Source organism: Artemia franciscana, chromosome 20 (assembly GCF_032884065.1).
Source record: "Artemia franciscana chromosome 20, ASM3288406v1, whole genome shotgun sequence".
Taxonomy (NCBI): domain Eukaryota; kingdom Metazoa; phylum Arthropoda; class Branchiopoda; order Anostraca; family Artemiidae; genus Artemia; species Artemia franciscana.
In genome coordinates, this window is record NC_088882.1 from 2,561,536 (window position 1) to 2,577,378 (window position 15,843).

Here is a 15,843-nt window from a genome sequence, read left to right on the forward strand (position 1 = left end):
TGGTTTTAGTTTCTTTTTGTTTTGTCTGTTTTGAAGTGTAATTCCGTTTCGATTGAAATGCGGGGTAATTGATTTTTTTTCTTCTTTTCTTTTCTTTTTTCTTTTCCTTTTCTTTTCTTTTTTATTTTTTTCTTCTTTTTTGTATTGTTCTTATTTGTATATGTATTGGGGTTGTAAGCCCAAACAAGCTTTGCTTCGGACCATTTGTTTGTTTTGTTTTGTTATTTATGTTAATAAACCCATCTTTCTCTCTCTCTCTTTAGAAGGCAGGTCTCAATTTGCTCGTTGTATAGAAAATAATATCTATCGCCGAATAGTTAAAGAGAATAGAAAAGGGGGCCTCGACTTTTTATGACATTCCATTGAAAGCAATTTTAAAGGTCTGTGGGCCCCATTGGGAGCCGTTCATTTTTTGAGTGTTTTTGAATTTATTAGGCTGACCTAAATTGGCTTTTTGCGTGTTTCCTTTTCATTACATGTTTTGGATCTTGTTGAATGTCACGCTGAATTAATGAGTTATTTTTACAATAACTTGGCGTATACCTGAAATAATTTCGACCTTTTTTTGGTTACTTTGCCCGAAGTTTTTTTTTTGTTTTGTTTTTTATGTCCGTTGATTTTGAATTTAAATCGAATAGTTGTGGGCATCAAGCCATGGCCAATTGTAGAAAAAGCCAAGAGAGATGTTCCGATTGAGTGAGAGGCAAATCTGGCATTAACCCCCTTATTAGGATTGCATAAAAATGAGTCTGTTCATTTTTCGGGGGGTATTTTTAGATTTATTAGACTGGCCTAAATTGGCTTTTGGTGTCCTTCACTGTTCATTAGATAGGTTGGATCTTGTTTAATGCCGCTCAAAATCCTATAATTTAATTTTGAAATAATTATGCCACCTTGAGTCATACCTTTTTTTCACCGAATATTACGCTGTTTAACGTAATTTCGCCTGTTTGTTTAATCCATCTAGTGGCCCTTAAAAGGGCCGTTGGTTAAGATGCAACTGCGGTGAGCTAGGGAACTTCTTGCCAAGGATACGAAATGCAAGTTGAATATCTTCCACCATGATGGTCACCCTTTTGGCGTGAATTGCACACAAGTTGGTATCCTCAAGAAGTCCAACTAAATACGCCTCGCTGGCTTCTTGTAAGGCCATCACAGCCAAATTCTGGAACCTCAAGTCAATTTTGAAATCCTGGGCGATCTCTCGCACAAGTCTCTGAAGGGGCAGTTTCCTTATTAGGAGTTCGTTAGTCTTTTGATAGCGAAGAATTTCTCTCAGGGCTACGGTTTCGGGCCTGTATCTGTGTGGTTTTTACACCCCTCCGGTAGCAGGAGCTGACTTACGTGCTGCCTTGGTCACAAGCTAATTTCTAGGTGCCTTTCCGCCTGTTGATTTTCTTGCAGTTTGTTTTGTCCTAGCCATGTTGATAGTTTGCCTCTCTTTAAAAGAATCAGTGTTGCCAGATTAGACGGAGAGGATTATGCTTTCCTGAGCCCAAAATTATGCTTTTTTGGACAGATTTATGCTACGCTTCTATATTTTCTCAGGTTTCATGAAAAAGTTGATCAGTTAAGACAAGTCGAATTCTGTCTTATCTTAATAAAGGTTCTGTAACGTAAAGTAAAGAATATGGCATTAGACTTTACAATCCACACCGGCGGTGCTGATCTCCGTACCTTGGCCCAATTTGGTTTATGTTTTTCGTCTTTTTTCAGGTCGTCTTACTTGTGGAAGCAGATGACGACATTTAAAAACCATAGTGTCTTACATCATCATCTAAATTTTACTTCAGATACACTAAAAATAGAAGGAAAAAACGCGGTTCATATTCAATGACCTTCTTCATCTTCGCTTTCGGATTTGACTTCTTGACCAGGGGGTGGGATGGCTACGTAGAGGTTCTCGGTATTATGGAGCTTGATCTGATTGTCTGTAGGAACATATTTGTAGCAAACTGTATCTTTTGTTCTTAGTCACGACTTTGTGACAAGCACGGCTTCAATATTCTTTCTTTCTTTCTTATTTCTTTCAATCATTCTTTCTTCAACCTATTCCGCTTTTTTTGTCTTGACATCACTAACCCAAGAAAAAAATTCTTTCCGAGCCTGCGTTCGAATGAGGTAGGGAGAGCATCCTCTTGGCAAGTTCTGCCAAATCTGGAAAATTCTTTCGTCGGTAAAGTTTCTCATTTCGAGAATTTTTCTCCACATCAAGTCTGTAGTAGTCGTGAAAATATCCAGGGTATCACAAAGCCAACTATCAGAAGACTGGCTCGCCGCGGTGGTGTAAAACGTACATCTGGCCTAATTTACGAAGAAACCAGGGGTGTTCTTAAAGTTTTTCTCAAAAATCTTATTCGTGATGCTGTCACCTACACAGAACATGCCAAGAGAAAGACATTAACTGCAATGGATGTAGTCTACGCTCTGAAGCTTCAAGGTTATACATTGTATGACTTTGGTGGTTAATGGTCCCCTGAACTGTCTTCCTACCCAACGGCCTTTTTAAAGGCCACCAAACCTTTTTGACACTTTCTAGCCTAGGTTTTTGAACCTTTTCTTTGTTGTGCCTTTAAAATGTCGGCAAATACTTTTCTTTTTACGTTTCAGGTATAATATCTGATTAGAAATATTCAAACAAATTGTCCATTGTTGTTTTACTGTATTTAGCTTTTCCTTGCATATTTTTGAATAAAGTTGCGTATTCACACCAGGGAATTGTTCAAAGTAATAATTGTTGCTATTTAACTGCACAAGCCCATTCTTTCAGGTTTGAATGAAGAGAGTAGGAACGGAGGAAAATGGGTTCCTACTCTTTGCTCACTAGACCTTACAATTTGGACAAAAGTATTGCATTAGTTATTTGCAGTTAATAAACAAGTATGAAAAGCTGGCAAAATTTTAGCTAGCAAATGAATTTCCTTGTAAACTGACTCTGAGAATGAAGCCCAAAATCACGAGTTTCAAACTACAACAAAACTCATCTGACTGTCTTTAATTTAGAGGTCGGGAAATAACAGCAATTCGACTTTTAGCTGGTATTCATTTCAATGCTTCTCTTTTGTGCATTTCAATGCTAAGCATTGAGCATATTATTTGTTCCAACGCTGCTTTTGGTCTTTTAAAATACAAGACGCCATAAACCTATAAAATTGAGTTTATTTGTGATTATATAGTAACAATTTGTTGCCGTTTTTTAAAACTTATTTATTTATGATTTATAATATGTTTTTTTACGCAAAAATTGAAAATATACTGTACAAAGGGACATTTTTTCCGTTTAAAAAAATTCCTTTATCAGTGGAACGTATATTAGAACTTTCAGATAGCCTGAGATCGAAACAAATAAAAGTGGGTTTATTTGTGATTATATAGCAACAATTGGTTATGCGTTTTTAACTTTGGCAAAAAATTGTTTGCCATTTGTGTTGTAACCTTTTGCGTTTTTTTTTATTTTATTTATGATTTCTAATGTTTGTTTGTAAGCAAAACTCGAAAATAAACTGTGGAAAGGAATATTTTTCTCAGTATTCAATATTTTTTCAGCTTCCGGAACAACCTGGGTATTAACGTTTCTCCTTCCACTATCATTTTTTTATAGCCCCAAAACTTTTTAAAATCTTTATTTCTAAAATCATCAGCAATATCCAGTTTCTTCTTATTCTCGCACTCTTTTTTTCTTTTTATTAAACTTTTATAATCTCTTCTTTTATCTTTATATTTAGCAAATTTTAGACTTTGATCTTCCGCGCTATCAAATTCATTCAGACGATTTAATAAATATTTTGCTTCTTCTTTCATTAACTTGCAATCCAAGTCAAAATATCCCTCATTCTTTTTTAATTTTTTAGTCAGGCAATATGATTCTGCACAACTGCCCATTATTTCATTCAACAGCATAATTACACTATGTGCATCTTTTTCATTGTCTTCTAACGCTTTCAACTTATTTTTTACATGCGAGCCCAAGAGCTCCCTTCTAAATGCCTCAATATCTTTATCTGTTAAATCATTTCTAATTCGTTTTTCTAAACCTATTTTTCTATAATCTGCATTATAGAAATTTCTTACTCGTGAACAGTGGTTCACAAACTGCCCAATCTTCACCTCAAGCATAATAGCTCTATGATCAGATCCAACTAAATCTAATACTCCCATATTTATTCATTCAGGTACAAATTGTGTATTAATTAGCATATAATCTACAACACTTAGAGTTGGACCCGAAAGGCAAGTGAACTCGTCCCTGCCCTTATCATTCCCAAACCTACCATTCGCAATCATCAGACCGTGTTCCCCAAAAACACCAGGAGCTTTCTTCCCCATACATTTATTTTCCTTTTTTCATCCTTGTTGCTTCGTGGTATTCTACAACAAATTGGAACAAAATCACGTAAATCTGGGATCAACACATCTGGGATCTTAGCCTCCAGGCCGGTATAAGCATTGAAATCCCCCATTAACACATAATCCAGATCTTTATAACTTTCTTGTATTAACGAAAATTCTTCTCCTAAAATTTCCCAAGTATTTTCTCGATTGTACGAACTATTCTGTGGAGGTATATACACTACACAAAATTAATTTCTTCCTACGTTTCAAATAAATAGACAGCCAAAGCAAGATGCTTTAACCAAAACCAAAATGCCACCATAATGCCTATTATTTCTTGCTATATTACGTCCGGTTTGTTCAACGAAATACCCGGGGAGAGGTGATATAGGAGAACAATCGTTCCATGTTTCAATTACATAAAAAAAAACTAGTTTTTTTAACTGAAAGTAAGGAGCGACATTAAAACTTAAAACGAACAGAAATTACTCCGTATATGAAATAGGTTGTCCCCTCCGCAGTCCCACGCTCTTTACGCTAAAGTTTGACTCTTTGCCACAATTCTACTTTTTAAAACAATGAAAAACTTTAGCGTAAAGAGCGTGGGACTGCGGAGGGGACAACCCATTTCATATACGGAGTAATTTCTGTTCGTTTTAAGTTTTAATGTCACTCCTTACTTTCAGTTAAAAAAACTAGTTTTTTTTTATTTAATTTCTGAACGTTTTTGAATTAATGCATGTTTGATTTTGGCTCTCCGCACATAAATTATTGAAATGAAATTAGTATATTTTTTTTTTTTGGCTAAATGGCTTTCTCTTAGTTTTGATCAGACGATTTTGAGAAATAAGGGGTGGGGAAGGAGGCCTAGCTGCCCTCTAATTTTTCGGTTACTTAAAAAGGCTACTAGAACTTTTAATATTCAACGAACGTTTTTATTAGTAAAAAATATACGTAACTTAAGAATTAACTTACGTAACAAACTTTTATATTCTTATATTTTTATTATGTGTACGAGGGGGTTTGTACCCTCGTTAATACCTCGCTCTTTACACTAAATCGTAAGTTTTGTCCCAATTCTTTAAGAATGACCCCTGAATCAAAAAGGCCGTAGAATAAATAGTTGAAATCACTAAAAATATTTTAGCATCAAGAGCGAGGTATCTATCTCCTCCTAAATACCTCGCTCTTTATTCTAAAGTATTTTTAGAACCCCTCATATGCGTAATAATCTCTGTTCGTTTTAAATTTCAATGCTATTCCTTACTTTCATTTGAAAAAACGTTTTCATGTTTATTTTTTCACTGTTTTTTTATAGTAATGCTAGAAAATCCTGCGCCCTTTTCATTGAATTTTTCTTCCCCCGTGACATATTCCTCAAAGGAAAGATCCTCCCACAAAGCCCTCTCCCATCAACCCCACCCCCAAACCAAAAAATCCCCATGAAAACGTCTGTACACTTCCCAATAACCATTACTATATGTAAACACTGGTCAAAGTTTGTAACTTGCAGCCCCTCCCTCAGGGATTGTGGGGGAGTAAGTCATTCCCAAAGACATAGTTATTATGGTTTTCGACTATGCTGAACAAAATGGCTATCTTAAAATTTTAATCTGTTGACTTTTGGAAAAAAATTAGCATGGGAGGGGGCCTATTTGCCCTCCAATTTTTTGGTCACTTAAAAAGGGCACTAGAACTTTTCCTTTCCGTTAGAATGAGCCCTCTCGCGACATCCTAGGACCACTTGGTCGATAAGATGACCCCTGGGAAAAAACAAAAAAAAAACAAACAAATAAATAAACACGCACCCGTGATTTGTCTTCTGGCAAAAAATACAAAATTCCACATTTTTTAGATAGGAGCTTGAAATTTTTGCTATAGAGTTCTCTGATATACCGAATGCGATAGTGTGATTTTTCGTTAAGATTCTATGACTTTTAATGGATGTCTCCCCCTTTTTTCCAAAATAGGGCAAATTTTCTCAGGCTCGTAACTTTTGATGACAAAGACTAAATTAATTGAAACTTAATATTTAGAATCAGCGTAAAAATTCGAATCTTTTGATGTATCTTTTAGCATCAAAATTCTGTTTTTTAGAGTTTCGTTTACTATTGAGCCGGGTCGCCCCTTACTACAGTTCCTTACCACGAACTGTTTGAAAAGAAAATAATTCGGTATTTCGGGGCTTCTGACATTATTACTCCTTTGCGGAAGTTAGGCTCAAAATTGAAAAAGGATTATAGTTTTTCTCTGGGCCCCTTCCACCTCTTAGTTCGTTTATTTTCCCGTTAGTTTTCACCTGTTTTCGCTTTATAGTTGTGTTATCTCTTAGCAGTAGTTATGGTTGTGGTATATATGTTTTATCGCTCGTATAGTTGTGTTATTTTCAAATTATACTCCATAATAGAGAGGCTCCGAACACCCAGCATTGTATATTAAGCTCTTAATTTGACGTTTTTTTCTAACGTGACCAGATTCGTCCTGCGCCCTTTTCATTGAATTTTTTTCCCCCATGGCATATTTCTCCAAGGAAAGATCCTCCCACATAGCCCCCTCCCTCAACCCTACCCCCAAAACCAAAAAAATCCCCCTGAAAACGTCTGTACACTTTCCAATAACCATTATTATATGTAAAGACTGGTTGAAGTTTGTAACTTGCAACCCCTCCCCCAGGGACTGTGGGGGAGTAAGTCATCCCCAAAAACATAGTTTTAATGATTTTCGACTATGCTAAACAAAATGGCTATCTCAAAATTTTGATCTGTTGACTTTGGGAAAAAAATGAGCGTGGGAGGGGGCCTAGATGCCCTCCAATTTTTTTGGTCACTTAAAAAGGGCACTAGAACTTTTCATTTCCGTTAGAATGAGCCCTCTTGCGACATTCTAGGACCACTTGGTCGATACGATGACCCCTGGGAAAAAAAAACAAAAAAAAAAACAAACAAATAAACACGCACCCGTGATTTGTCTTCGGGCAAAAAATGCAAAATTCCACATTTTTATAGATAGGAGCTTGAAACTTCTACAGTAGGGTTCTCTGATACGCTGAATCTGATGGTTTCATTTTTGTCAAGATCCTACGACTTTTAGGGGGTGTTTCCCCCTATTTTCCTAAATAAAGCAAATTTTCTCAGGCTCGTAACTTTTGATGGCTAAGACTAAATTTGATGAAACTTATATATTTAAAATCAGCATTAAAATGCGATTCTTTTGATGTAGCTATTGATATCAAAATTCAATTTTTTAGAGTTTTGGTTACTATTGAGCTGGGTCGCTCCTTACTACAGTTCGTTACCACGAACTGTTTGATAAGCGAAATCACATCAAACGAAAATAAATCGTCATATAAATAGGTCAACTTATCACGTAATCCTTGTATGTTCCATGACACTAGACTCAGTATATGGCCCTCTATATCCTATGTTTCTACGCCTTCTGTTAGCACGTTAACATCACTAGCCTTTGGTTGAGATTGCTCGTTACTAGTCTTAGTCGGGGAAAAGGCAACTTGATAATACTCACGAGTGCGGTTATTTATATCCGCTAACTCACTTCGGTGCTTATTGTCATATAAACCACGTGAAAAACTACCACGATGTCTTTCATTAAACTTCTTTCTTGCCGAATGGCTTCCTTTGGGTGCTAAATTACGCGCACCTGATCGAGACAAGTCATTTGGGCTGACAATAGCACTAGCAGGTCTCTTAGCTGTCGATACTGCCTGAGGAGTGCTGGTCGATGGCATAACTAACTCACTATCACTGGCATAACTAACTAGCCTCATCGGAATATTATTGGGATCATTTGGGAGCCTAGTACTAAAGGGTGGACCAGAATTTTGTACTGGCTTCAAATTACGCTTAATCTCGACTATTGAATTTCCATCATACCTGAATATTCGGCCTTCGATGAATAGTTTGTCACCTAGTAATTTTGCATCACGGCCATCATTTTGCGCAGTAGTCAACATTTCCTTTAAATGTTTACGGGCCTCCCTTTGTATAGCTGTGTAATCCGGAGCCACCGATAAACCAAACCTTCTTAATACGGAGCTGTTTCTTAAAATATATTCTCTGATTTCAACCGAGTTTAGATTTACTACTATCGGCCCTGATTTCAGTCTAAAAATGTCACGTATATCACTTCGATTTATTCTGAGAGACGGCATAGTACGATTTAATAACCCCGTTATTTCTTGCTTCAGAGTATAATCGCCGAGTTGTTGAGGGGTTTAATTATAGAAGATTAAATTCGTTCTTTTCTGCCCTGCTTCGAGCTTGTTGGCTCGTTCATAAGAGACTGCTAGGTTTGATTTCACACTTTCCAGCTCTTTTTTAATTTCATCATTTGTCTTAGCATTGTTAGATAACTGCGTAATAATGTTACTTAACTGTACTTGTATGGCATCAATGCTATCCGAAAGTTCAGGAATCGTGTTAACTTTCTGCGAAAGCATCGGTAATAAATCCAGTTTAAAATTAATTTCTTGCAAGAACTGGGAACTTTGCATTTTCTCGGTCTCTCGTGTTTCGACTGCCATTTACACCCTTATAAACTTATCAAAGTGCAAAATGTAACTTTATCACTCCTTGATTTGATTCAGTATCGTTAATTAGCAATAAGACTTTTTTTTCACCATTCGAAAAATCACAATATTGTCTCAAAGCCACGCGGGATAGAAACGTTATTTCAATCTTGATTTAAACTAGTTAGTTACACAATTTGTCTAAATATAAGCACGGATGTTATCCGAAAGAAATGAAATCTGGTTTTGTTGTTAACTCCTTGAACTCTGAATGAAAACTGATAAAATATACCTTAGAATATACGAAACAAAAAGTTTAGACTCTAAAAATGACTGTTGTTGTTGGTATTCTTTTCTTATTTAACAAAACAACACATGAACTGCAATCTTTGCAAAAACAAAAAAAAAGAAGAACCACAGCTTACCTAGAAATGACTCGCTAGGCCTCTGAGAAGAAATTGTTCGCCCAGGTAGAGCGGTTCCCTGAAAATACATTAGAATTTACGATACAAAAAGTTTAGACTCTAAAAATGACTGTTGTTGTTGGTATTTTTTTCTTATTTAACAATACAACACATGAATCGTAATCTTTGCAAAAACAAAAAAGATGAGCACAAAACGTCATCGCAAAGTTGTTCGTGACAATATCCAGGGTGTGACAAAGCCAGCTATCAGAAGACTGGCTCGCCGCGGTGGTGTAAAACGTATATATGGCCTAATTTACCAGGAAACCAGAGGTGTTCTTAAAGTTTTTCTCGAAAATGTTATTCGTGATGCTGTCATCTACACAGAACATGCTAAGAGAAAGACAGTAACTGCAATGGATGTAGTCTACACTATGAAGCCTCAAGGTCGTATGATGTATGGCTTTGGTGGTTAATAGTCCCCTGATCTCTCCCCCTACCCTACGGCCTTTTTAAAGGCCACCAAATCTTTTAGACACTTTCTAGCTCAGGTTTTTGAGCCCTTTCTTTGTTGTGCCTTTAAAATGTCGGTAAATACTTTTCTTTTTTCGTCTCAGGTATAATATCTGATTAGAAATATGCAAACAAATTTTCCATTGCTATTTTACTGTATTTAGCTTTTCCTTGCATATTTTTGAATAAAGTTGCGTATTCACAACATGGAATTATTCAAAGAAATAATTTTTGCTATTTAACTGCACAAGCCCATTCTTTCATGTTTGAATGAAGATAGTAGGAACGGAGGAAAATGGGTTCCTACTCTTTGCTAAATTGAAGCTAGACCTTACAATTTGGACAAAAGTATTGCATTAGTTGTTTGCAGTTAATAAACAAATATGAAAAGCTGGCAAAATTTTAGCTAGCAAATGAATTTCCTTGTAAACTGACTTTGAGAATGAAGCCCAAAATCACGCATTTCAGAGTACAACAAAAGGCATCCGACTGTCTTTAATTTAGAGGTCGGGAAATAACAGCAAATCGACTTTTAGCTGGTATTCATTTCAGTGCTTTTCTTTTGTGCATAATATTAGTTTGTTCAAACGCTGCTTTTGGTCTTCTAAAATACAAGACACCATAAACCTATAAAATTGAGTTTATTTAAGATTATATAGTAACAGTTTGTTGCCGTTTTTTTTTATCTATTTATTTATGATTTATAATGTTGTTTTTTTAAGCAAAACTTGAAAATACACTGTAGAAAGGGACATTTTTTCCGTTTAAAAAAATTTCTTTATCAGTAAAACGTATATTAAAACTTTCAGATTGCCTGAGATCGAAACAAATAAAAATGGGTTTATTTGTGATTATAAAGAAACAATTCGTTATGCGTTTTTAACTTTGGCAAAAAATTTCTGCCATTTGTGTTTTAACCTTTTGTGTTTTTTTTATTTTATTTATGATTTCTAATGTTCGTTTTTAAGCAAAACTCGAAAATATACTGTAGAAAGGAATATTTTTCTAGTTTAAAACAATTCCTTTTTTGTCTAGAAGGAATATTAAACTTTCAGATATCCTGGGATCGAAACAAATAAAATGCAGTTTGCTTCAGCTTTTCGTCCAACCCCCCCTGCATCTCAGAAATATTATAACACCATTTTTATAAATAGGCTGTGATTAAAGCGAATAAAAACAATTCATTTCCACTCCCTCCTCTCCCTTTGCATCTCGAAACCTTACAAAATAATTCTTGTCTTTTTAAAAAGTCAGTACCTAATTTACCATCAAAAAAGTAATGTGTGCATTAAGTTACCCTGCAGCATCAAACAGCCCTTTTCAGGGCTATCAAAGCAAGTGCTCGAAACTTTCTGTTAAGAAAGTTACAATGCTATGAATTTCCAATTTTGACTCTCTACTTTTCCCTTTCAAGTATAATTCAGCTGTTGTTTGAGCCCAAAAATACGTTGTATAATATTTACTTTTGCATTCTAGCGCTATTGCTGTCTAAAAAAACAACCACATATTAAAGACGAGATTTGACAGCTGGCTCGTAAGGGTCAAGCTTGATATTAAAGTGCTCATATTGATAACAAATATATCGCCATAACCGAATGGTTAGAGCGGTGCCTTCAAATTGCGGGAGCTGAGGTACCATTCCCGACTAGTCTGAGCGAGGCTGATGAATCATAACTAATAAGATTGTATCAATCAAAAATAATAACAGTTTAAAAATAAGAAAGTGTAAATCGTAAGAGTTGAGGTGTCATTCCAACTAGACTAATAAATACTAGTACTATTTTACAGTAAAACAACATAAATATAAATAGTTTCGCTTCCTTTTCAAATCTTCTACAAAAGAGAAAAGGTTTGATACAAAAAGTTTAGACTCTTAAAAATGACTGTTGTTGTTGGTATTGTTTTCTTATTTAACAATACAATACAAGAATCGTAATCTTTGAAAAAAAAAGAAGAGCCCCAGATTTCCTAGAAATGACTCGCTAGGCCTCTGAGGAGAAATTGTTCGCCTAAATAGAGCGGTTCCCTGAATATACCTTAGAATATACGATACAAAAAGTTTAGCCTCTAAAAATGACTGTTATTGTTGGTATTTTTTCTTATTTAACAATACAAAACATGAATCGAAATCTTTGCAAAAACAAAAAAGAAGAACCACAGATTACCTAGAAATGACTCGATAGGCATCTGAGCAGAGATTGTTCGCCCAGGTAGAGCGGTTCCCTGAATTTACGTTAGAATATACGATACAAAAAGTTTTGACTCTAAAAATGATTGTTGTTGTTGGTATTGTTTTCTTATTTAACAATACAGCACATGAATCACAACCTTTGCAAAAACAAAAAAGAAGAACCACAGATTACCTAGAAATAACTCGCTAGGCCTCTGAGCAGAAATTGTTCGCCCAGGTAGAGTGGTTTCCTGAATATACGTTAGAAGATAAAAGATAGAATACGTTAGAAGTCTTTAATTAAAGGCAGTTGTTTTCGCGGCGCTCTTTAAGGAGCAAGTACATTGGTGTTATTGATGCTACTGAAAGACAAAAGTAGTTGAACTGTACAATGAAGTTGAGGCCGAAAACATTTGAAGGGACTTTGAACATAGACAAATCAAAGACTAATTTTAAAGTTAGTTTTTGATCTAAGACAATTGCTTAGGTGGCGTTATTGAAGGAACAAGTATACTTTTGCGATAGATACGATTGAAAGACCAATGCAATTTGAACTATACAATGGAGTTGGGTCTCACAACATATGAAGAGGATTTGGACATGGACAAATCAAAGACTAATTTTAAAGTAAGTCTTTGATTTAAGTCGGCTATTTGTGCGGCGCTAATGAAGGAACAAGCAGAATTGTGGTGTAGATGCTAATGAAAGACTAATTATTTGAACTGTCCAATGGAGTGGAGTCCGAAAATATATGAAAACGATTTGGATATAAAAGAAGTTAAAAATTGTGACTTGTGACAAAAGTGAAAAGTGACATTATAAGCCCCCAGTATATTTGACCAATCAAGGCGATGCCCCATGGACTGAAGAATCACTTCCGGCATAGGAGAATTAATCATTTAAAATTTAGCAAAGAGTAGGAATCCATTTTCCTCTGTTCCTACTATTTTCATTCAAACATGAAGAAACTGGCTTGTGCAGTTAAATAGCAACAATTATTTCTTTGAATAATTCCATGATGTAAATACGCAACTTTATTCAAAAATATGCAAGGAAAAGCTAAATACAGTAAAATAGCAATGGACAATTTGTTTGAATATTTCTAATCAGATATTATACCTGAGACGAAAAAAGAAAAATATTTACCGACATTTTAAAGGCACAAAAAAGAAAAGGCTAAAAAACCTGAGCTAGAAAGTGTCTAAAAGATTTTGTGGCCTTTAAAAAGGCCGTTGGTTAGGGAGACAGTTCATGGGGACCATTAACCACTAAAGCCATACAATGTACGACCTTGACGCTTCAGAGCGTAGACTACATTCATTGCAGTTACTGTCTTTCTCTTGGCATGGTCTGCGTAGGTGACAGCATCACGAATAACATTTTCGAGAGAAACTTTAAGAGCACCTCTGGTTTCCTTGTAAATTAGGCCAGATATACGTTTTACACCACCGCGGCGAGCCATTCTTGTGATAGCTGGCTTTGTGATACCCTGGATATTGTCACGAAGAACTTTGCGGTGACGTTTTGCGCCTCCTTTTCCAAGCCCCTTTTCTCCTTTTCCTCTTCCTGTCATATTAAATTCAGTGGAGTCGTCAACAGCTGTAAAGTTTTCGTCAAACTAAGAAATTTCCTTCAGAGCTCGCTCAATTTATACTATTAAAGTCCTTCCCGTCAAAATGAGACTCTGTCGCGTGGCTGGCGCTCCGTATAGATATACTAAAGACCAAACTAAAGTAAAATTTTCTGCAAAGCGTTTAGGTGTTTAGGTTTCTATATTACTGCAGCGAAACAGACGCTCAAGCGCTTCCCACACGGTGATCCTTTTTTTAAGTCCCTTCAGTTTGTTAATCCCAAGATGGCCCTGGGAACTAAAAGAACCTGTATTCCGTCATTAGGTGTCGTAGTGAACCTATACATATATATTCATAGTTTTATACGCTCTGATAATTCTATCGAAATGTTTTCAAATTTTGAGAACAAAATGGTCACTGTAGAGTTGCATATCTATAAAAAAGAAGCTATTTTTCTAGTGTCATAGTTTTACACATTCCGATAACTACATCGGTATGTTCTCAAATTTTGAGAACAAAATGACCAATGTACAGTTGTATATCTATAATAATGTAGCTATTTTCCTAGTTCCCTAGTTTTATAGATTCTGATAACTCTATCGGTATTTTCTCAAATTTTGAGAATAAATGGTCATTGTGCAGTTGTATATCTATAAAAAGAAGCTATTTTCCTAGTTTCACAGTTTTATACACTATCGGAATGTTCTCAAATTTTGTACACTGTACAGTTGTATATATATTGACCACTGTACAGTTGTATATATAAAAAAGAAGGAGTTTTCCTTGTTTCACAGTTTTATACATTCCGATAGCTCTATCGGAATGCTCTCAAATTTTGAGAACAAAAGGACCACTTTACAGTTGTATATATATAAAAAGCAGCTATTTTCCTTGTTATATAGTTTTATGCATACTGATAACTTTATGGGAATGTTCTAAAATTTTGATAACAAAATGACCAATGTACAGTTGTAGATCTATAAAAGAGAAGCTATTTTCCTAGTTTCATAGTTTTATACATTCTGATAACTATATCGAAATGTTTTCAACTATTAGAACAAAATGGTCACTGTAAAGTTGTATATCTTAAAAAAAGCAATTTTTCTAGTTTCATAGTTATACACATTCCAAGAACTCTATCGAAATGTTTTCAAGTTTGTAAAACAAAATGGTCACTTTGCCGTTTTATATCCATAAAAAAAGCTTTTACTTTAGAAAAATTTTACTTTAAGAAAAACTTTAAGAACACCTCTGGTTTCCTCGAAAATTACGCCAGATATACGTTTCACACCACCACGGCGAGCCAGTCTTCTGATAGCTGGCTTTGTGATACCCTGGATATTGTCAAAAAGAACTTTGCGGGTACACTGTTCAAAATTCAAGATTTTTATTCTTGCCCCTTTCCTCCTTTTCCTCTTCCTGTCATATTAAATTCAGTGGAGTCGTCAACAGCTGTAAAGTTTTTGTCAAACTAAGAAATTTCCTTCAAAGCCCGTTCAATTTATATTATTAAAGTCTTTCCCGTCAAAATGTGACTCTGTCGCTAAGCTGGCACTCCGTATAGATATAGCCATTAGGTAGTGATTCGCTTGTTCATTCTTTTCAGTGTTGCCACATGTAGCATAATTATGCGGAACGTAGCATAATTAGGAACCAAAAGCATCCAAGCATAATCCTCCTTAAGATAGCATAATCGTAGCATAATTTAAGACGACGTAGAACAACTCGTAAAGTCACATCAATAAAACGAACACCAAAGATGGTTTATCAATTTAAGATTATAATGGTTATCATTCGAGATCGTTATAGTTTTTCGACCAAACTAAAGCAAAATTTTATGTACAGCGTTTAGGTGTTTAGGTTTTTACATTGCCGTAGTGACACAGACGCTCAAGCGCTTCCCGCACGGTGATCCTTTTTTGAAGTCCCTTCAGTTTGTTAATTCCAAGATGGCCCTGGGAATTGAAAGAACCAGTATTCCGTCACTAGGTGTCGTAGTGAACCGATTTCCAAGTATCATAGAAAAACTCACAGATATTGAATCCCAGTGGCGCAAGCTGCCAAATGCTTTTAGTGACTCTGAAAAGATAGATGTGAGAAAAATTACTACAGACTTCATGTGGAGAAAAATGCTCGAAATGAGAAAGTTTACCGACAAAAGAGATTCCAGATCTGGCAGAACTTGCCGAGAGGGTACTCTCCCTACTGCATTCGAACGCAGGTTCGGAAAGAATTTTTTCTTGGGTCAGTGATGTCAAGACAAAAAAAAGTGGAATCGGTTGAAGAAGGACCTATTAAAAAAAATAAGAAAGAAAGAAAGAATATTAA

At 35.5% G+C, this 15,843-nt stretch overlaps 1 pseudogene; it reads right to left on the reverse strand.

The window, feature by feature from the left end:
* Positions 1-939: 939 nt before the first annotated feature.
* LOC136040273 (histone H3-like) lies at positions 940-13,517 on the reverse strand (annotated as a pseudogene).
* Between the last annotated feature and the right edge of the window lie 2,326 nt (positions 13,518-15,843).